Genomic DNA, 23,658 nt, shown 5'->3' with positions numbered 1-23,658 from the left:
AATCTGCAAAGAGACAGTTTGTTTCTCCATCCCTGTGGCATATCAGATGAGACAGTTGACTAAGTTCGGGGGGCCTGGCACTAGATCCAGGTCTGCCACTTACTAGTACCCCCATCACTGCAGTCACTGAACCTCTTCCTCATGCCTCGAGGGAGGGCATGGGGATCAATTTACAGAGTAGGGGTAAGCACTTTGAGAAGCCTCGACTTGCCATCTACTTGGATGGTTTTACTTATTCAAGGGATGGCCCCCATCAGTTTTAGCTAAGGACAGAGCAGAAAGTCTGCTGAAGAGAGACTTAAGATGCCAGCCAGAGCTTACCAAGTTAGTAGGGTCTATGTACCCGAATGTCAGGGGAGGAAACGTGTGACTCTGAGAAAGCAGGGCGTCTAACTTACTGAGGGGCTGGCCAGGGCTGGTGTTGCCTGGATGAAAGGTCTGGATTAGAGGCCTAAGAAGACTGTGTCTAACATCAAAGGCAATAGCTGGATGAGTCCGGGGACAGAGATTTCTGTCCACTTGCTGATTTTCTGAAGCTCTGGGTTATGGTGTTTGTATGGCTGCAGAGTTCCAGCAAGCACCTGCTGAACCCGGCCTTGGAAGAGGCTCTGGGAGGACACAGGAGCTTTGGGGAAGAGTCTTCCAGGTCAGCGGCTTGCTTTTCTCCTTCCTGCAGAGGCCCTGGGTCCTCCCCAACAGAGGGACCGAGGACCCAGGTGTCCCCTCTCTGCCCCTGTGCAAGCTGGGGCTTATCCCTCTTGGCTCTTGCGTGGCTTGGGAGGGACCCAGCCCCAATCATCTCAGCTCCAAGAGAGAAAAGGAAGAACATCTGTTAACACAAATGCTTTTCTAATTTCTTTTTAAATCTCACTCAGCATCTGCGTTAAACAAGGCTGATCGGCTTGTACAATATTTAATTTTGGAACCATTTCAAAAGGCGCTTGTAAGAGGGGAGCAGGGGGAGAGCAACAGCCTCCTAAATCTTTAATAGCGTGCCGGTGAGGAGCTTCCGCTGGCTCCGTCCTAATCACACGGAGGAGAATAAGCAGAGACAGAATTTCTTAATAACAAATACCTTTGCAGCACCTCATTAAATCACTGCATTTCAGAGACACAGCAGGACACTTGGGTGAATAAATAGTGCAATCTCCCAGTCTGAAGGATTTTCACATCTGAGTTATTTCTCCTGCATATGATCAGTTCCTTTTCTCTCTCTCTCCTTTTTTTTTTTTTTAAATTTCTGCAAATGATTTTAGCTGATGAGTTCAATTAACGAAGACATTAGAGGCAAAGTTGAAAAAGCACCTCTTTCCTCTCCGCCTGTCCCATCCCCTGCTCTCCTCCTGCCCTGTAACCACAAAGCCTCCTTAGGTGTTTTGTTTTGTTTTTTTTTTTTTTTTTTACAGTTTAGCAAATATCACTGCCTAAAGAGAGATGCGAGGAGAGGGGGAGGGGAGGATGATGCTGGTTGGTGTGAAACAAAGCACTCCTCTGGCTGGGTGTTTATGAGGATGGTGACAAATGGAGCCTGGGAAGGAGCGACAGGCAGGCACCAAGCCTGGAGGTGCTTCTGAGCTCTGGGCCACGTGTAGATGTGAGTCCGTTTCTGCCCATGGCCACACCCAAACTCCAGCCGGACTGCTACAGGACAAGGGAACTGAGATCTCTTTTCAGTTGCACTTAATATTTATTTTGTTTTTTCCTTCCTTTTAAACAATTAAAGTACAGTTGATTTTCAATGTTGTGTTAATTTGAGGTGTCCATCAAAATGAATTATATATATATGTGTGTGTGTGTGTGTGTGTACGTGCTACTCAGTCATGTCAGACTCTTTGCAACCCCATGGACTGTAGCCCTCCAGGCTCCTCTGTGCATGGGATTCTCTAAGCAAGAATACTGGAGGTGGGTGGCATGCTCTCTTCCAGGGGATCTTCCTGATCCAGGGATCAAGCCCAGGTCTCTTGCTTCTCCTTCAGACTGGCGGGTGGATTCTTTACCATTGTGCCACCTGGGAAAGTGGCATCCATGTGTGTGTGTGTGTGTGTGTGTGTGCGTGTGTGTGTGTGTGTTTGTGTGTATGTGTATATTCAATTCTTTTCCTTTATGGCGCTTAAATATTTATTGAGCACCTATTGTGTGCCAGGCTTGTGCTGGATGCTTAGAGTTAAAGCTGTCATTATAAACTCTAAGCCAAAGAGAGCACTCCCCACATTCTCTTACTACAGTTGCATCAATCAATCCATTGATCAGTAGATCAAGATTTTTTTTTTTTAATTTTAGTTTTTTATTTTTTAAATTTTAAAATCTTTAATTCTTACAACCCCCCTCCCACCTCCCTCCCCATAACAACTTTCTGGGTCATCCCCATGCACCAGCCCCAAGCATGCTGCATCCTGCGTCAGACATAGACTGGCGATTCAGTTCACATGATAGAAAGGGCCACACACTGGCAGCCCATGACTGTGTCCAGCTCCAAACCATTTTTTTGTTTGTCCCCAATACTTTTGAGGCTTCCCTGATAGCCTTGTTGGTAAAGAATTCACCTGCAATGCAGGAGACCCCAGTTCTATTCCTGGGTCAGGAAGATCCCCTGGAGGAGGGATAGGCTACCCACTTCAGTATTTTGGGGCATCCATTATGGCTCAGCTGGTAAAGAATCCACCTGGAATGCAGGAGACCTGGGTTCTATCCCTGGGTTGGGACGATCCCATGGAGAAGAGAAAGGCTACCCACTCCAGTATTCTGGCCTGGAGAATTCCATGGGACTTAGAGTCCATGGGTCCACAAAGAGTCAGATATAACTGAGCAACTTTCACTTTCAATACTGTTGGTTGTTTATTGTTTTAGTTTTTATTTTTATTTTCAGTAGAATTAGTTGCTCTGGTGCAGTGTTTTTAAAACTGTGGTTTATGATCCCTTAGTTGATCTTGAAATCAGCTTAGAAGGGATCTCAAGTTGCTCATTCTTAAATTTTGATTTGGGGAAAAATTTATTTCTAAGTAAATTTTTAAGTGGTTATCTGTTCTGAGTATTTCCGTGCATGGGGAATATTTTCTCTTCCTTTCAGAAATGAACATCACTCTGGGAATGAAAATAGAACAGAATGAGGATAGGATGAGATGGGATGAGATGGGAGAGAGGAGACAGAAAAGAAGAAATGAAAGAAGTGAAAAGAAGAGGAAAGAAGGCTGTCTTCAGGAATTATACACAGTAAGGTAAATATCATTTCAGGTTTATATGTGGTGTGTTTCTATGCTGGTCTGTGATCTAAAATGCATTTCTTCTTGTGGGTCCCAAACAACAAGTCTAAAAGCTGCTTCCACTGGGAGTGCCCATCTTTCAGATATTTGTCCTTTTTCAGAGCTTCCCTCAATGGGCTCCTTGTGTGTGGGGACGGGTGCAGGCTCTGGAGTCCGACTGCCTGGGTTTGTAGCCCACCCCCCACAGGTTTTCCTTGTGACCTCGGGGTTGGAGTCTGGTGGTTGCCAGTGGTGTGGTCATGAATGACCAGTACCATCAGTGTCTTGAGAAGATGTCACCGCGGTCTGGAAACCACAGGTCTCCCTTGGATCCTGCACATTTTCCAGGTTTTGTTTCATCTTTTCAGTTCTGTGAGCTCATCCAACTCCTTCTAATACAGCATTCATGTTAGCTCATGTTAGCCAGAGTTGGCTTCTGCAACCAAAACCCAGACTTAGAAACCAGGAGCTTGCACATTAAATGTTGAATTTTCAGGTTCTTTCGGTGGTGGGGGGTGGCGGGAAGAGGGGAAAAGCCTAGTGTTAGTCTGTGTTTCCCTATAGCTGGCCTATAGATGGGGCATTAGTCTCCTCAGTGATTGCTCTAGTGAATTACCACACCTGGGTGGCTTAAAACAACAGACATTTATTCCCCTGCAGTTCTGGCAGCCCAATCTCCAAACTCCAGCAAGCCTGCAGTTCCTCTGGGGGCCTGAGGGGAGAATGCACCCCTCATCTCTTCTGGCGTCTGGTGGCCGCCCTGGCATCCCTAGACCTGCGGCTGCATCACTCCAACCTCTGTCTGCCTCCATCCCCACATCACCTTCCCCTCTGAGCATCTATGCCATCTCCCTTGCTTCTTAGAATGACACTTATGATGACACTGAGGGCCCATACTGATCATCCAAGATGGTCTGTGTTTCTCAGGATCCTTACCCTTGTTACATCTACCAAGACCCCTTTTCCAAATAAGGTAGCACTCACAGGTTCTGGAGGTTATGACATGAACATATATCTTTGGGGGCCACCATTCAGCCCACAATGGATGGGATTCCACAGTCTCCTCCAGCCAGCTCCATTCATTCACGAAACTGCCTAGGCTGGCTGGTACATGCTTTTTTTTTTTTTTTTTTCTTGGTTACTATTGGAGTATAATTGCTTTACAATGCTGTGTTGGTTTGGTTTCTAGTGCACCTCAAGGTGAATCAGCTATATGTATACATATATCCTCCTTCTTGAGCCTCCCTCCCACCCCCATCCCCATCCCAGCCCCCTGGGTCATCACAGAGCAGCAGGCTGAGCTCCCTGTTATACAGCAGCTTCCCACTAGCTGTCTGTTTTACACATGATAGTGTGGATATGTCAGTGCTACTCTCTCCTACCCTCTTCTTCCTCCTCTGTGTTCCCAAGTTCATTCTCTATGTCTGCATCTCTATTCTTGCCTTGAAAATAGGTTCATTAATATAATTTTTCTAGATTCCATATATATGCATTAATATACATTATTTGTTTTCCTCTTTCTGACTTACTTCACTCTGTATGACAGACTCTAGGTTTATCCACATCACTACAAATGACTCAATTTCATCCCTTGTTATGGCTGAGTAATATTCAATTATATATATATATATATATATACACACACCACATTTTCTTTATGGCACATGTGTTTTTGAAAGCCTGTTTCATACCCGGCATGTTGGGTGGGGGCAATGCAGAAACCACAAGGCGAGGTTTCCATCCTCAGTCACCTTGTGTCCCTGATAGTGGGTATCCAGAGAAGGCTGGAGAAGCAGCGGGTGCTCCCAGTTGCTGGTGGGCCTTGGTGGGCTTTGAAGGATTTAGATGAGCAGAAGGGAGTGGGGGCTAAATTCTGCTCATGTAAACTGCTCCAAATGCCAGGGAGACAACAGTGAGCAAAACAGAGCCTGTGCTACTGTGCAGCTTCCATTCTAGTGGGGTGAAGAAGACAAGAAACAAAACCTTATAAACATCAGAGACTGTAAATATGACTGAGCAAAATAAAGCAGAGAATGGGGGATATGAGTATGGGGAAGGGGCAAGTAGGTGTTGCTGTTTTCATAGGGTGGCCAGGGAAGGCTTCTCTGATAAGGTGATGTTTGAGTGGAGTCCTGAAAGAAAGGAGAAAGGGATTCACACCCATATTTTGGGGAGCAGCAGTCCAAGCAGAGGACAGCATGTGCAAAAGCCCTGAGGCAGCTGTCTGCTTGGGATGTTCAGGGGACTGCAAGAAGTCTGATCAGCTGAAAAGGAGGGATCTATCAGACAGGTGGAAGGAGATGAGGACTGGGCAAGGGACTGTGGTCATGGCAGGGACTTTTCAAGAGCCAGGGATCAAGGAAATGCTCCTTAACAAGTCTTTAAAGCCAAGGGATTATAAACATGGATGAGAAGAAAAGTCTGTAATTCTGCTAAACTCTCACTGAAGTTAGCATTTCCTTTAATTACACATGAAAGCACCATCCATAGCATCTAATCCATAGCAATTTTGGCAGTACCGTGACTTTGTCATCAATGGAAATCACAGATATTTTTATATCATATTATAGTTATTACACTTAATCTTGAAATATTGTTTTCTCCCGGCACTACTTCAAAATTATGTAATTAGACTTGCCACTAGAACTGATTATTTACAGCATTAATAAAAATCTCATACATTACTATATTACAAATTAGTTTTTAAAAAATATTTCTTTAACTGCACTTCAATATAATTTATTTCCTATGTAATCCCAAGTATTTTATTTTATGCATTTAAAGATATTATTCTGGGAAGAGGTCCAAATGCTTCACCAGGCTTTCCAAGGGGTCTATGATACCCCAAAAGGCTAAGGACTGCTGTCTCCAAGCGTCTTGGGTGTAGCCCCTGCTTCACCCTTTGGCTTCATCTCTGGCCGCCCCCAACCACCTGCTCCCAGTGACTCCACACTGAGCTACAGACACTTTCTCCAAATGTCATGCTCTTCATGGCCTGAAAGCCTTTGCCAATGCTGCTGCTTCTGCTTTCTACACTCTTGCCCTTTGCCAATTTCTGCTGATCCTTCAAGTCTCAGCTTAACTTTCACTTTCTCCAGCAAACCTCCCCTAATCCCACTGCTGCATTTCCGAAGTGTCAGTGCTCTCAAGTGGATGATGTACTGGTCTGTTCCCCACCAGACCACCAGCAACCCCAGGGCAAGGACTCAGGTGTTGTTCCCTAGGATCCCCAGTGCTTAGCCCAGGGCTTGGCATGTAGCAGGTGCTTGATATTCTTTTTTTTTTTTTCTTCTTTAATATATGTTAAAGCACAGCTTTGCATTTTTTGGGGGGGGGACCTTGAAATGTGGGATCTTAGTTTCCTGACCAGGGATTGAACCTGAGCCCCTTGCATTGGGAACATGGACTCTTAACCACTGAATCTCCAGGGAAGTCTCGGTACTCAATATTCTCAACAAATATCCGTGGATTCTGAGAATGAGTCATCTCATGAAATCCTGAGACAGTCTTGTGAGGTAGTTGGTATTGGTTGCATTTTGTAAATGAATGAAGAGGAGGAGGGGTTAGCCAGGGATGGAGAGTGTCTGGAGGAAGGGCTTGGAGATTCAGGGGATGGTGAGAACCCCGCTTAAAGCAAGAGCATAATGGGGAACAGGCAGCAATTAGGCCTTGGGGCGAGTGTGGAGCCAGGTGAGTATGGAGATGCTGAAAGGGTCAGGCTATGGAGTTCGGGCCTGAGTCAGTGGGCAGTGCGGTGAAGTCAGGCCTGGAGCACTTCTGCCATCTACTTTTACCCTCTCCCCCTTCCTGTCTCTGGGGAGGAAGGATGGGAGCCTTTGGTCACCAGCTTTGATGACAGTTCTTATCATCTCACGCTTCAGTCTTCTCTAAACTGGGTATTTTTAGTTCTTTTTTATCTTTTGTATTGCATTGATATCTTGTTTCTTCAGGTAGAGTAAGTCATATCTTGGCTTAGTAAAAAAGCCCAGAGAGGTAGCGTTTGACATCTCTATCACTCACCAGCTGTATGGGCCTGAGCGAATTTCTTAGACCCCCAAGAATGCCTAGTGTGTGTAGGCTCCCCACCAGACGTGCTCCCAGCACGCCCCCCGTCCCGACTGGCACCTAGTTTGTTGTTCCCCTCCTGGCTCTGCTCATTTTATACCCTCTGCCCACATGATGACCCTGCTCAGAGGGCAGGCCCCTGCTAGGCCAGCCTCCTGTTTTGTACAAACCCTACACATTTCTCATGGCCCAGCTCAAATACCACCTTCTTTTTGGTGTCTGTGATGCTGTGTGGCACCAGGCAAGTTATTTAACCTCTCTGGCTTCAGTTTGCTCACCTACCTACAGGGCAGGATCTGTGAGGATCAAATGAGTCAACCTACAGAAGGGGCCTTGCACACCTTGCGTTTGTTTCGTCCCCTTCCTGAGAGCAGGCTGCCAGCCGGTGTGTACAATAGCCCTGCTCACATCTCCGTTAACATGGATGGGTCTGTAATCACGTCTCTCAGATGCTCTGTCCCCAGGCACCTGCACTTTCTTGCTTTCCAGCTTGCCCTCCTCTTGCTGTGTCCCCCATGGAGTTCCTCTATAAATCTTTCACCAGCATCTTCATAAGCAATGAGGCTGCAGGCCTGGGTTGTATCCACATCAAAGGGCTTCTGTAGGAACTGGTGATGGAGTTATCCTCAGAGGTAGCCAGGAGGCCCCTCCGTTTGTCTGTGCCTTTTGGGGGCAGGGCCTAGAGCTACCTGTCTTTATCTGGGCTGGTGCTCTGGGCAAAGAGTAAATGCCACTTACTGGGTGTTTTAAACACTGGCCTGTAAGAGTGGTTATCAAAGAGGCTTGGCATTTACAGAGTTCCCTTTGGGATAGGCACTAATTAACCTTTGTGTTTCTCCATTCTACATGGTATGTATTATTTCCCCCCATTTTGCAAACTAGGAAATGGGCCCACAGAGACCAAGGGATTTTTCTCCAGGTCACACAGCTTGTGAGTTGCACATCCAGGAATCAAGTCTGTGTTGTTCTGCCTCCAAAACGCAAGCTCCCCCCATTATGCCCTGCTGTCTGTGCACCTCCTGTGCTCAGTAAATGAGAAGGCCAGGTTGCTGTATCCTCTTAGGAGAAGGAATGTGGCCCATCCTGGATTAAGTACACAGAGATGCTGCAAGACTACACCTGGTCCAACCTGCATAGTGAAGACAGAGCAGGAATTTGAGGAACGCTTCCATCCTAAAAGGTCAAGAGTGAGGAGGGCATCTGGACACCAAACCTTGTGGCCCAGGGTCATGAGACCTTCCCAGGGGTGCTGTTAGCACTGGGGTCTGAGGTGTAATAGTATCATCAGCCCTCCTGTCCCCTACCCAGCAGGCACTGGGAGGGGCTTTAGATACACAGGCTAGAAAAGGCCTCAGCAACGTTTGGCCAGACTTGGGATGACTGGTTCTTATCAAGAGGCTCATTCACCTGAGTTTCCCAATAACAGCAATCTCCCAACTCATCTTTCATCTTCTCATCCCACACAGTGCCTAGACATCTGCGGGGCCCCTTGTTCATTTTCTTCCCACAGCCCTACCCTGAGATGATAGTTAAGAACATAGAGCCAGGCCCCTGGCTGACTGCAGCCACATTCACTTGCTGTATGAATTCTATGACTGCTCTGAGCCTCAGTTTCTTCATCTGTTCAACAGGGATAATAACTGTGCCCACTTCACAGCCTCTCTCCTATGCCCTCTTGTGGGTACACAGCAGTCCAGTCACCCTGGACTGTGCCTGTTTCTGGTTTCCCCACCTCTGCCTTTGATTAATCTGTATTCTGCTGGAGCAACTTCCTTCGGCATCAACATCCTTCTCATTCTCCTCTCAAAAGCTCAGTGTGCAAACATTCCTCTAGGAAATTCTGCCTCTGCTCTGAACTTGGCCTGTGAGCCCCATAGAACACTATAAGACAGTATATTCATTTCCTTGATCTCATCTTTGAATTTGAATAGGTGCTTTCGATACAGCTCAGTATTCGTGTGTCAAATTTAACCAAAGACTTCTTACAATTTGACTTGTTTCTTCTAAGCCAGTGTGCCTCAATGACAGTTCTTTATAACTGACCATTACTTTATGGTAGAAAAAGATCACTTTCACAGTTAATGTTTCATTTCAGCCTCGGAGTATCTCTGAGAAGGCAGGTGTTACGTTAGCCCATTTTGCAGATGGGGATGCATGTATCAGAGACATTTCTTATGAGGCTTGAGGTCACATGGTTAATAAATGGTGGGCCTAGGCTTTGTACTCTGAACTCCAGTTTCTTGCCATTTCCAGCCTCTCTCTTTGCCTCCCATTGGTTTAGATGCAGGCAAGGTTGGCATCCCAGGTCCACCCCATACATTTCAAAGTCACAGTTCTTGCCTTCAGTATTGATTGGGAAGCCTGGGGTTCCTTGGTCTCTTTTCCCCTTCCTAAAGCCCTCTCTCAGGAATTGCTAAGAGAACTTGAGTGAAAAAATGCCACCCCAGAAAGCAGATGGGGCCCTTGGGGTCCCAGACCTGATGGCAGTACAGCTCAGTGGTATGCTAGAGTCACACCGTCTCTGAAGAGACTAAATCCTGCTCCCTGTGGTTTTGTCTCCACCAGTGTGATGTGGGGTACTGTCACACACCTGGTCCAATTGTGAAGCAGAACAAATGGCATGTGTGTAAATCCTATAGCACACAGCTGGGCAACCAGAGATGCCCAATAGATAGTAGCTAATGGTAATAGTTGGGGTTTCCCAGGTGGCGCCGTGGTAAAGAATCTGCCTGCCAATGCAGAAGGCACAAGAGATGCAGGTTCAATCCTTGGGTCGTGAAGATCCCCTGGAGTAGGAAATGACGACCCACTCCAATATTGTTGCCTGGGAAATCCCATGGAGAGGAGCCTGGAGAGCTCCAGTCCGTGGGGTTGCAGAGAGTTAGACACGACTGGGCACCTGAGCACAGCACAGTGGTAATAGTTAATATTTATTGAGGATTCACTTTGCACGAGGCACCATATGAAGTTATTTCCATGTTAATCTCATCTGTTCTTCTCCATAATTCCTTGCACTTTTTTACAAATGAGCAAACTGAGGCTCAGCATGTTACATAGCTGTCAAATGTGACAGATATTTTTTTCAGATTTATTTTATTGAAGTATAGTTGATTTACAATGTTGTGTTAGTTTCTGCTGGACAGTAAAAGGATTCCATTATACATATATGCATGGGCTTCCTTGGTGGCTCAGACGGTAAAGAATCCACTTGCAATGCAGGACTGCAATGCAGTGCAGAACCGGGGTTCAACCCCTGGGTTGGGAAGACTCCTTTGGAGGAGGGCATAGCAACCCACTCCAGTATTTTTGCCTGGAGAATCCTATGGACAGAAGAGCCTCGCAGGTTACAGTCCATGGGGTCACAAAGAGTCAGATACAACTGAGCAACTAAGCACAGCACACAGCATATATAGATAGATGGATAGATAGATATAAACCATATGGAAAAGAATGGTCTTATGGTTTATCCCAGGATATTGAGTATAGTTCCTTGTGCTATACGGTAGGATGTCACATCATTTTTAAACAATGCTGGGAGCAGGCAAGGATATGTCTGTTTGTTCACGGACTCCTCCCCTGTTCTGTTTGTCCCCCTGGGACAGGGTCTGCCACTGATAGCATCCAGAGATAGACACAGTTATTATTACTGGAGTGCCAGCAACCAAATCCAGGGGGTGGTTTTGAGAGGCTCAGCCTGCCAAGGAAAGGTGTGGGGACGGGGAGATGTCAGAAGTTTGAGCTTGGGTATCTGCTGCTGGGGTGAGACGTGGATGGGGAAGGAGGCTGGGGGCTGCTACCATAGGAGTGAGACAAGGAAGGGAAGGAGGTGGGGGACAGCCGCTGCTGGACCAGAGAGCAGGGAAAGGGAAGAAGCCGCCTCTCCTCCCCAGGCACTGGGGCTGGAGGCTGAGCCCTGGGCCAGTGGCGCCTGCGGTGCCCCCACGACGCCCTGAGGGATGGAATCTGACAGAGCACCCTCCATCCTCCCAGCACGGGGAGGATGAGCCAGCCATCTGGGGACCATGTCCAGGGGATCTACAGGCCTCGGGCAATGACAGACACTTTGTGCAAACAATGCCTTCTCCCCAAGGACTCTGCTCCCTGGGCTGTCCTCTGAAGGAAGCCAGAGAATAGAGCCTGCAAGACCCGACCCACAAAGGCTGCTCTTCCAAGGTGTCCCTTCCTGCAGCAGCCCTGGCCCGTGTCCTGCGCAGATCACGAGGCCCCCATCAGCTGCCTACCCTCCACAAGGCTTTAGACAGTGAGGAAACTGTTGGAGGTCTGCTGGGTGGTCTAGACGGAACAGTGAAGACAAGGAAAGCTCTTCAGGTTTGAGGTCTCTTCCCTCACAGGTCCCTCCCCTTCTTTCAAAGACTTACAGAAGGCACGTGTGGGCGGGGCCTCAGAGATGTCTAGTCTAACACTCACCAGTGCGCAGTGCCCGTGTGTGCGCGTTGAGCCAGCACTCCTCTGGATGGTCTCAGTGCTGCAGGCCTGGTCCCAGATGAAGCCTTCGTGAACCTGGAAAAGGCACCCTCCCCTGGGGAACGCAGCCCTGTGCCAGGATGCAGGCTTGGGGAGTGGAGAGTGGGTGGGACTTCAGTCCGCATCAGTCCCCTTGGAAAGTCCAGTTGCTCAGCATGGTCTACAACCACTGGGTTTTAGCCAGCATCAGCCTTCCCTCCCACCTGCTGTGGCCACACGGGTCCATCTGGGGGTCCTTGCTGGCCCAGAGCCTCTGCACTGGCTCCCACCCATACCTATTGGTTTCCATTGTTGTTGTCAGTCGCTCAGTTGTATCCTACTCTTTGTGACCCCATGGACTCCAGCACACCAGGCTTCCCTGTCCTTCACCATCGCCCAGAGCTTGCTCAAACTCATGTCCATGGAGCTGGAGATGCTCTCCAACCACTGGCCTCCACGTGAATCTTATTTCCTCATGGTGGCCTTTCCTGACCTCTCAGATGGGAACAGGGCCCTGTCACACACTATGGTGACAGTCATTCCAGGCAGTCTCATTAGTTACCTGTATATCCGCCACACTGCCCCCCGCCATGCCTCATACTGGTCTAGAACTCCATGAGGGCTGGAACTAGACCGTCTACCTTGGTATTTGTGGCGTTTGGAGCAGTGCCTGGCACGTGGTGGACACCTGATAAATAAACAGTCTTTGCTGGACTGAAAGGCCTTCTGATTTGCTGGTTCAGCAGGAAGTTTGGGGCAAGACTTGGCAACAGCCCTTTTTAAAACAAAACAAAACACTTTTTATTTTGTATTGTAGTATAGCTGATTAACAGTGTTGTGATAGTTTCAGGTGCACAGCAAAGGGACTCAGCCATTCATGTACATGAACCCATTCTCCCCCAAACTCCCCTCCCATCCAGGCCGCCACATAACATTGAGCAGAGTTCCATGTGCTATACAGAAGGAACTTGTTGATTTTAAATATACTAGATTTTAAATATAGCAGTGTATACACGTCCATCCCAAACTCCCTAACAATCCCTTCCTCTTATCTTTCCCCCTCACATCCGTAAGTTCATTCTCTAAGTCACAATAGCCCTTTCGAAAGGGCAAAAATGGTGGAATGGTAGAAATCCATCAAAGGCGCCTTGGTAGAAATGCTCACCTGGGCACCTGGATCTTCTGCCAGCCCCCTCCTCTCCTTCCTCAAAGAGCCCAGCCACCAACCTGCAAATTCTCTCCTCTTCCCTATGATTCTTTGCCCTTTGCCCACTCACCAGTATCCTGGGAGAAGAAGGTTCTGGCTGCCTATGCACTGGACTCAGGAAAACACAGCATCAGCACCACCTTAACTTTTATTTTTAACCAATAACTCATCTAGCTCCCAGCAGATTTATTTTCAGCATAGGGCCCATGAGCCAATGCTCATCTGCATGCCAGACTCTGCCCTTGGGAGCTTAATGTCTTAGGTGATTGTCCTGAGGTGCAAGGATGCTCCCTGACCACTTCTCATTTTCCTCTTTTTAGTGCAGAGCCAGAATTGAGGTGTTGATTGCAAAAAAGCAGGGTCCAGAGTGGAGAGGAAGGACCTCAGAACCAAGAACACGGGGTGTGGAATGGGCACTGTCTCCACCAAACACAGGGACTAGGCTTGTAACTCCAACCCTCCCCCCACGGTCTGGACTTGGCTCTTACCCCTTCTTCTCAATACATCATAGATTCAGCTGGTAGGTTTTTTTTTTTTTTTTTTTTTGCTTTATTCTTCCAGTTAATATTTATCGGGCATGTACTTGGGTGAGAGCATGGGGCTTCGAGCTGGGATTGGGGGTAGGATGACAAATGGGATTTCAAGACATTAGTCAGCCTTCTTCATGCCCCCAAATCACAATCTGGGGTGAGGAAAATAATTTCAAAACATGGATTTATAATTGGTGGGTGAGTACAAAGAAAAAGTTTAGCACAAAGGTGGGCAGGAAGTGAAGAGCTCATTAACCTGCTCAGAGATTAGGTCAGGGATGGCCTTGTGGAGGACTTGTGATTTATATTCAGTTTCTAGAAGATGGAGGGGGGCACCCTAGTGGCTCAGAGGGTCAAGAATCTGCCTATGATATGGAAGACCCAAGTTCGATCCCTGGGTTGGGAAGATCCCCTGTAGAAGGGCATGGCAACCCACTTCAGTATTCTTGCCTGGAGAATTCCATGGACAGAGGAGCCTAGAGGGCTAGTACAGTCCATGGGGGTCACAAAGAGTCAGACGCGACTGAGTGACTAACACTGTCTGTCTGGAAGATGAGACCTTGTAGGGACAGGGACATTCCAGGCAGAGGGAATAGGACATTCAAAGTCTGGAGGCCAGAAGGCAGATGGCAAACTTGAGAAACAGGCCCTTTCACGTGGCTGAAATACACATCACATGAGAGTACATGGTGAAAGCTGTGGTGGGAAAGAAAGGTATTTCTGTCACTTAGAGAAGCTTATGGTCACTTCTCTGAATCTGTGCACTCTGCCCACCTCCGTAAATATACTGTCAGGGCCTTGAGGGGGGTGCCCCCTTGAAGGGAGGCTGTTGCCTTGTCCTTTGCCTCCACAGCTCCAAGCCTGGTTGTGTGTGCAGCCGCCAAAGGAGCCCAGGCCTGGCTGGGCTGGGAGGAGGGCCGCCTGGAGCCGGAACAGACCCTCCCACGTGAAGTTTGAAAGGAAGCATCTTGCAGCTCTGTCTAATTACAGGGTAAGTGAGCGGGCCTCCCTCATGGTTAATTTGCTGCGTGTCTTTATTGCCAGCAGAAGACAGATGACTCGCAGAGGGTATTCCATATAGGCCTGCCAGTAATTGTCTTTATGACTTCATGAGCCTTTTATGGCCCCCACTGGGAAAGGTGTTTTATTTTTCTACTTTTAATTCTCCATTTTCAGTCGGTAAATAACCAACTTCCTGGGAGCAGGAGGAATGTCAAGTTTGGGATCTAGGTGAAACCATCCCAAAAAGAGAGGCTATGATGGTGAGAATTGAGGCTGGGGTCAAAGGCAGAGGACAGAGTGGATGGGGACAAGGTGACTCATCCAAGGGGGTGTGGAGTGGATAATTGTCAACAGTGATTAATATGTACATCATCAAAATTTAAAAATGGATAAATGTTTCTTTTCAGCAGATTTACTTTCTCAATGATGCTTGGCTTAGATTAATGATAATGTGAGTTTATGCTTCCAGAGTACACACAGAGACTGCTCAGCTTGGAGGGCTGAGGGGAGGAGGTGGGAGTGGGTAGATGGGGAGGAAATTTGTGGTGGCCCCCAAGAGGGCTGTGTGGGAGGATAGCCACCAGTACCTTTTATTTAATTATCATCTAGTCTCTCCACTGGCAGGATAGGCAACAGTCAGTTCATCATCAACAGTCAGAATGAGGATGGGAGGTATTGCATCTCAGCAGTGCTCTGGAGCTGTCTCGTATGTGTGTGCGCTCAGTTGCTCACACACGAGTTGTGTCTGACTCTTGGCTTCCCTGTGGACTGTAGCCCACCAGGCTTTTCTGTCCATGGGATTCTCCAGACAAGACTACTGGAATGGTTTGCCGTTTTTTTCTCCAAGGGACCTTCCTGACCTAGGGATCGGATTGTTTATGATTGGCAGGTGGATGGATGGGTGGATTCTTTACCACTGACTGAGCCACCAGGGAAGGCCCTGGAAGCTGTCTCACGCGGGCATGCGTGCTAAGTCGCTTCAGTCGTGTCCGACTCTGTGCTACTCTATGGACGGCAGCCCACCAGGCTCCTCTATCCATGGAATTCTCCGTCAAGAATACTGAAGTGGGTTGCCATGCCCTCCACCAGGGGATCTTCACAAGGGATCAGTCCTGCGTCCCTTGTGTCTCCTGCATTGGCAGGTGGGTTCTTTACTACTAGTGCCACCTGGGGAGCCCCGGAGCTATTTCATACTGGCATGCAAAAACAAACCGTTAAATTTTCAGAAATCTTGTGAGCTGTTTAACTCAATGTTGATAGCTAGCATTCAGCCATAGTGGGATTATGTACACTGAGGCAGTTGGCAACCCTGATGAAGTTGAGTCCCACTAACAACCTCCACTGGTTGTTAAATATTTACCCACACACCGCTATGTCGCAACCCTTTTTACTGGTGTTCAAGCAAGGAGGAAGGACCGCTTGGCTGGATAAAAATAATGCAAGTTAACATTTATTGATCACTTACTATGTCCCACGCACAATCCTAAGCACTTTATGTATATAGTCATGAATCCTCTTAACAACTCTGTGAGGTGATGTCCTTTTTGAGCCTAATGCTATGCTTAGAGTCAGAGCCAAAAGAGATTATGCATCCGTTTCCCTGTTCCTGTTTATCAGAGGAGAAGGTTGACAGCCAGAGAGGGGAAATGGCTTAGGCAAGGTCCGTGGCCTGGTGATGGGTCTATGGACTCCCCAGCCAGTTTCTCTTTTCTTGCTCTTATTCTTCTGATTTGCCATGCCATCGCCTTGCCTAAGTCCAGGCAAGAACTGAACCTCAAGGCTGGGAGCTGACCAAAGGAGGCAGTCCATTGCCTGAGTCCATGGAATGAGCCCAGTGGGCACTGTTGGTATTGTTCCTGCCACCTCTGGCTGCTTGATAGAGGCTTAACTACTCTCTGGTGCGCCAGCAGCATCCTGAGTTGCTTCTCCTTCCACTCTGCCATTGTTGGAGGATCCCACTGGAAGTAATTCAGACTTCAATCTTTCAGCAATAACCATCTGGAATAACAAGAAAAATAAATAAATAAAAATAATAAACCCAAGTCAGAGCTCTGCCTGTTAGCCTAGAGTCTTTGACTATGGGGAAGTGGGGAAGGAGAGAGATGGGCTGAAAATTTCCCAGCTAAATGACCAGCCTGGAGAATTCACTGTTAACTGCTCAGGGGTTTAAGGCAAGCCCAGCGGGAACTGGGGTTAGCTCTGCAGCTTGTTATGATGATTGCTTTTGGTGTGAAAAAAAGGTGGCCTGAGTCAGGGAAAAGAGACTCAAGATGAAAATCCCTTCAATTCTTAAATATATAGGTATATTCTAATGTAGACTGCATTCTAATATGGTAAACATTCCACTGTAGACTATAGGATCAGGTAATCCCAGAGCTGAAGGGGCCTTCTAGAATGCTTTCCCTGCTTTCTGGCCTGGGAAGCCAACCATCTCTTGGGGAAAATAAGGATGTGAATGCTTTTCTGCATAGCAAGGCCTTCCTGGGAAGGGACAGTGGAATGTTTTCTTACATTTGAGGGTGTTGCTGGCAGACAGGGTGCTAGAGAAGAAGACAGACAGGAGTTCTAATGCCAATGTGCCCGTTCCACATTGAACAAATAAATTCATCTCTTTGAGGCTCAGTTTCTTAATCCAAGTGGAAGTTTCAGAGTGTGTGGTCTGTTCTAGCTTGCATTCTATACCCTAAACAAAAGGGAACATTTCAGAAGTGGAATTACACACACACACACACACACACACACACACACACACATTGACAAATAGGGAAAGCTTTCAAAATCTCATTCAAATGATTGCTGAGTTTGTCTATTAGTGAGATTTGTTTCTTTGCATGTGCTAATTGGTCTTGGCATTAATTAATCTGATTTCATTATATTCTCTTTAATTTGTCAAGATATCATTTCGCTATTGGGTGACGGAACACTTGGGAGGATTGTTAGAATTGGAATATATTTTCCCCCCTTTTAAAGTTCCTGGAGAAAAGTCGTTATCAATTAAGTTAATTTGCATACACATTAGGTTAATCGTTTTAGTTTAGCCAAATTTGTGGAAATTTACATAGCAAATTGACCCTCCACATTTCACTTAAACATATGTAGCACACCGAGTAGTGCATTTTGAGTTGCTAATGAAACTGAGGTTATTTTACACGCTTCTTTTAGTAAAAGAGGTCCAATTAGACCAAGTAATTTTTTATTTCATCCATAATTGCAAAACAAATAAGCTTCTTGGCATTTTTTTTTCTAGCGGCAGCATCACACGGACAGGGGCGTTAATAGGGAAGTCATGTTTTCCTAATTAAGCCCCGTTTGATTCCTGCTCAGTGTTCCGGCGTCAGCCCTCTGCAGCTTTCTCCTAGGTACTCTTCTGCCTGAGTTGCTAAGCCTCCTGGTATACCTATTAATAGAAGACTCCCCCACATGGAGCCAGCTGAATTAAAAAATATAACTAGGAAAGCAGGGTGGGAATTTTGACAGATTTGTTTTTTAAATTTTTTTTTAACGCCAGAGAAGAGAAAGTTGAATTCAAAAAGGGGTCTTGGTTCTCTCCATCAAGGGAAGAAAAGAGAGAAAAATAGCTTTTGTTCTCCCCCAGAAAAGAAGTTGGCATACCACCTTGTTGGTGTTTCAAAAGTGACTCTAGGGGCTAGCTTGTTCAGTGTTGGAAAATTGGCTGCCATCTCCCCGTCCAGGACGATGGAACAGTGGAGAGCTTATGTGGGAGAGTTGCAAAAAAAAAAAAAAACAACAACAACAACAAATGGAATCTGGGATCCGAGGCTTTGCTGAGGGTAGAGGGAGGGAGACTCTGGCCTGTGTCCTGGAGGAGGTGGGAGTTGGGAGTGATGGATGCATTGGGGGGATATTGGTTTAGTTACATAGAAGCTGTGCTCCTATGGCTTCTCCTCAAGGACACAGAAGAACTTGACTCTGTCCAATGCTGGATTGTTTTTCTTCTTCTTCTTCTAGCACTGAGGATGTTGCTGAATTGTAGAGGAGGAGACTGGCATGGACAGTAGGGAAGAGTTATGCAGATGGGATCCGAAGGGGCTGCTGCACTTTCAGCAAGGACTCAGCAGACGTGGGTTCCAGTCTTAACTCAAGTTTCTAAGAAGTGCTCACAATCCTTCATTCCTCCCCATAGTGCCCCCAGTCCTTGCAGTGTGACATCCCAGCTCTCCTCATCAAGTGGTAGAGTCCATTTCCATCCTTCTCAAATATGGGCTCCCCTATGACTGGCTTGGGCCAATAGAATATGGCAGAAGTGATGATGTACCAGCCCCAAGCCTAGTCCTCAGAAGGCTTGCCTGCCTCCCTGCTGCCACCCAGACCAGCTGGCTGGCTGAGATGGTGAAAGATACATGACCCAATTGTCTCCACCATCCAGTTGACTGTCAAACCCCAAAAAAGAGCCACCTCACTGACCTGCAGGTGGTCCCAGACTGCATGAGTCATCCCGGCTGAGCTCACCTAAATTTCCAGTCCATAGAACTGTGAGTGAAATACATGGTTGTTGCTTTTAGGTCCTTAAGTTTGGGGCTGTTTTGTTGAGCAGCAGCACTAATGGACAGTCAGTTTTTAGTTATATGTCCTTGGGAAAGTCCCTTTTCCTGCCTGAGCTTTAGCCTCCTAAATCTGCAAAACCAGCTGGGATTAGAGGATCCCTAAGTTTTTCCAACTTGAGAAAGCTCCCAAATACCATGTGGCTGCATCTAACAGTCTGATATTTCCTCAGGAGGGACTCTAGGTCAGACACTCTTGGCTGTTACTGGGCACACCAGGGGAAATTAGTTTATCAGCTCTTCTCAAGATAAGCAGGAAATATAGTACGTGTAAAGAGGAAAGAGCATTGTCTGCTCTGGGATGAAAAACAGTACCTGGGTATGGTGCCGGGGCTCTGGAAAGGAGTATGGTGAAGAGGTGACATGTATGCATGAGAAGTTTTTGGAGATGAAGTTACTGACTGTCCGGAGGCCAGTGGAAGGACTGTGCTTTGAATAAGCTTAAGTTTGTTGACATCAGTTATGCAGTAGTTTCTGGCCCTGGAGTCTCATCAAGGGAGGGCACCCAGCCTGTGGGCTGCATCCCAGCCACAAGCCCCAGAGGCCCGTGGCCACAGAGCAATATGGGCTGGTGCAGGAAGTACCCAGATAGCCTTTAGCACTGGGTTTCTCAACTGTGTTTCACTATCACACATACAGATGCCAGGTGCATATGAGACAATTCTATGGCATGCCCAAGTTGAGCACAGTTCCCAGAGTTGATTGTCTAGCTTTCCTTTGTCATTGGAGACTACAAGTACTTAGCGCAACAATGAAGAATGAGAGGTGCAGGACTTGGCTTATGTAATCAAGGCTTAGTATTTGTGAGATAAATGAATGGCCAATGAATAAATGAATGAACATAATTCCATGAATCAGCTCGAATCCACTGTGATTTACTCAATTTATTTGAAAAATTCAATTGTTTAATTATTTGGAATCTATTACTTCTGAAATATCTCTCAACTGATAGAGATCTGAGGATTGAGATGGTCTCCTTTAGAAATATCCCATTGCAGGCAATTCCAGCTACTAAGTTGGGGTGCATGATGGGTGTGACTTTTCCCTGCTCTCTTGAGTTTCTGAGAACAAAGCCAAACCGTACATTTTTGTTGTCTGGCCACGCTCAGGCTCAAGCTAGTTTCTGTTTCCTACCAGCCTGTGCTGTCGAAGTCCCAGCATTCCTTGCCCTCAAGCAGGACGGACTCATGGCAGAATCTGGTACTTCTCTCCAGGTTTCCCTGATGCTAAGGAAGAGAGGACAGGCATTCACTGAGCACAGTCACTATGGTCAAATGCTCACACTGACACTTCTTTAAAATTGGAGTATAGTTGATTTACAGTGTTGTGTTAGTTTCATGTTATAGCACTGTATGAGTCATTTATATATATATATATATTACATTATATATATAACACAACATTCAGAAAACGAAGATCATGGCATCCGGTCCCATCACTTCATGGGAAATAGATGGGGAAACAGTGGAAACAGTGTCAGACTTTATTTTTCTGGGCTCCAGAATCACTGCAGATGGTGACTGCAGCCATGAAATTAAAAGACGCTTACTCCTTGGAAGAAAAGTTATGACCAACCTAGATAGTATATTCAAAAGCAGAGACATTACTTTGCCGACTAAGGTCCGTCTAGTCAAGGCTATGGTTTTCCTGTGGTCATGTATGGATGTGAGAGTTGGACTGTGAAGAAAGCTGAGCACTGAAGAATTGATGCTTTTGAACTGTGGTGTTGGAGAAGACTCTTGAGAGTCCCTTGGGCTGCAAGGAGATCCAACCAGTCCATTCTGAAGGAGATCAACCCTGGGATTTCTTTGGAAGGAATGATGCTAAAGCTGAAACTCCAGTACTTTGGCCACCTCATGCGAAGAGTTGAATCATTGGAAAAGACTCTGATGCTGGGAGGGATTGGGGTCAGGAGGAGAAGGGGACGACAGAGGGTGAGATGGCTGGATGGCATCACGGACTTGATGGACGTGAGTCTGGGTGAACTCCGGGAGCTGGTGATGAACAGGGAGGCCTGGCATGCTGCGATTCATGCGGTCGCAAAGAGTCGGACACGACTGTGCAACTGAACTGACTGAACTGATTGTATATATATATATATATATATATATATATATATACACACACACACACACATTAATACGGTATAATTCACCTTATTTTAGAAGCTCTTCCCATAGAGGTCATTATAGAGTATTGAGTTGGAGAAGGCAATGGCACCCCACTGCAGTACTCTTGCCTGGGAATTCCCATGGACTGAGGAGCCTGGTAGGACATGACTGAAGAACTTCACTTTCACTTTCACTTTCATGCATTGGAGAAGGAAATGGCAACCCACTCCAGTGTTCTTGCCTGGAGAATCCCAGGGACGGGGAAGCCTGGTGGGCTGCCGTCTATGGGGTCGCACAGAGTCGGACACACTGAAGCGACTCAGCAGCAGCAGCAGAGTACTGAGCAGAACTCCCTCTGCTGTACATTAGGTCCTTATTAGTCATCTGTGTTATATATAGCAGTGCGTATATGTCAGTTCCAAACTCCTAATTCATCCCTCCCCCTCGCTCTCCCCCTACCCTGGGTAACCATAGGTTTGTTTTCTACACTTGCAGCTTTACTTCTGTTTTGTAAATAAGTTCATCAGTACCATTTTGTGCTGGCATCATGACATCAGAAGCCCAAGGATTCTCTAGGTGGACTGACTAGAGCAGGGTGTTGGGCCAGTTGGAAGCTCTGGATGTAGGGATACAGGGGAAGAAGTTACCTTTTATTTTGTTCTCACCTTCCCTGTCAGCACCCTCAGCGCTTTACAGTCCGCTTCCCTCTCCCGCCACCCTAGGCTGCCATGGTTCTACAGCATCTTTGTACCAACACCATTGTTGCTGTTCAGTCGCTCAGTTGTTTCTGACTCTTTGTGACCCCACGGACTGCAGCACACCAGGCTTCCCTGTCCTCCACGATCTCGCGGAGTTTGCTTGAACTCGTGTTCATTGAGTTGCGATGATGCCATCTAACCATCTCATCCTCTGTCGCCCTCTTCTCCCCCTGCCTTCAATCTTTCCCAGCATCAGAGTCTTTTCCAGTGAGTCAGCTCTTCGCATCAGATGGCCAGAGTACTGGAACTTCAGCTTCAGCACCCGTCCCTCCAATGAATATTCAGAGTTGATTTCCTTTACGATTGACTGGTTTGATCGCCTTGCAGTCCAAGGGACTCTCAAGAGTCTTCTCCAGCACCATAGTTCGAAAGCATCTGATATAAATATTCTGTTTCCTGTGACTGACTTCATGGCTAGAGGGAAAGGATCACATTTATTCATCTTTGTATCCACCCAGCACCTAACAGACTGTCTTGTACACAAAGTCTAATAAGTGTTAAAAGTGAGTGAGCTATTTCAGAGCAGAGGGGGCTCGCTAACATTCTAGAACCCCACACTATTGGTCCTCCTCTCTCTGTGTAAATGCAGAACTGTCCTTAGGTGACAGAAGCCGTATGTGAGGGGCAAATTCTAGAGCCAGATGAGGAAGATGCATGTGTAAACTGGTCAGTGTAACAGGGCAAGGGATGAGGAAGATGGGGGTAGCTGGGGTAGGTGTGCTCTGCTTAAGACATCCAGATCCATTTCTTTCAAAAACACTTCTCGCTGAAAAAGCATGTCTGAGTTCTCCCATGTGTGACTGCTGCTTCAAGGTCAAACCTTAACTCTCCCTCTCTGGGGAAACCGGGACTTCTCTGGAGTTTTGCCAGCAGCTGCAAGGCCAGGTGGCACGGCATGGACTTGGAGTCAGAACACAAGCGTTAGTCTTGATTCTAGTTGTATGATATCCGGGATGGGCACTTCAAATCGTTGTGCCTCAGTTTTTACATAGGCAGAATGGGTGTGGGGATGACAAAATGGAAAGGTGGATGTGCTTTGTCAAATGCGAAAAATCGCAGTACAAACGCAGGGCATTGCTCTTAGCCCTCTTTGTAGACCCCTCTATGGCTTCTCCTTCTCCTCCGGCTCTGGTCTTGTCGTCAGTGAAGAACCAGTCAGGGTTTGGTGTGCCAGTCTCCATCCCACAAGTCCCACCCCTTGTCCCCTTGCTGATCCAGGAGCAAAGTAGAACATGGCATTTCTGAATGAGGCTGATAGTTCAGCAGGCACGAAAACCCACCCAGTTGTGACTCAGAGTTTTGGAGGCGCAGATAGAATTAAGGAAATGTTAATGTATTCTCATGGCTTTGCCTCCTGCCTACACAGGCATAAGCAGTAAGGTGGGAGGATAGAGTGGGAAAGGGGACCAGGAGATGGGGAATCGTGCCGATAGGCTCTGAGGGTGGGGGTGCTGGTGGGGACGTCAGGGTCCCAAGGCTGCCTGGCTGCTACAGCTGGGTCTGAGATCCTCAGGGGACAGGAAGGGATGTGCTGGCATCTGGTCTCTGCCAAGCAAGTCTGCTGCCTGGAATGCAGTATCAGCTTTGGTGCAGGGCTAGGGCAGAGGGGCCCCGGGGTGAATGTGTGTGCCCACACAGGGGATGGAGGTATGGGGGACGCGAGCTGGATAACCCAGAGCTGTCTGCCTCGGTGCTGTGGCTTGTCAATGGCAAACAGCCA

The sequence above is a fragment of the Ovis aries genome, chromosome 15 (genome assembly GCF_016772045.2).
Source record: "Ovis aries strain OAR_USU_Benz2616 breed Rambouillet chromosome 15, ARS-UI_Ramb_v3.0, whole genome shotgun sequence".
In the NCBI taxonomy this organism is placed as follows: Eukaryota; Metazoa; Chordata; class Mammalia; order Artiodactyla; family Bovidae; genus Ovis; species Ovis aries.
The sequence above is the reverse complement of the archived record's forward strand: the minus strand, read 5'-3'. Positions refer to the sequence as shown.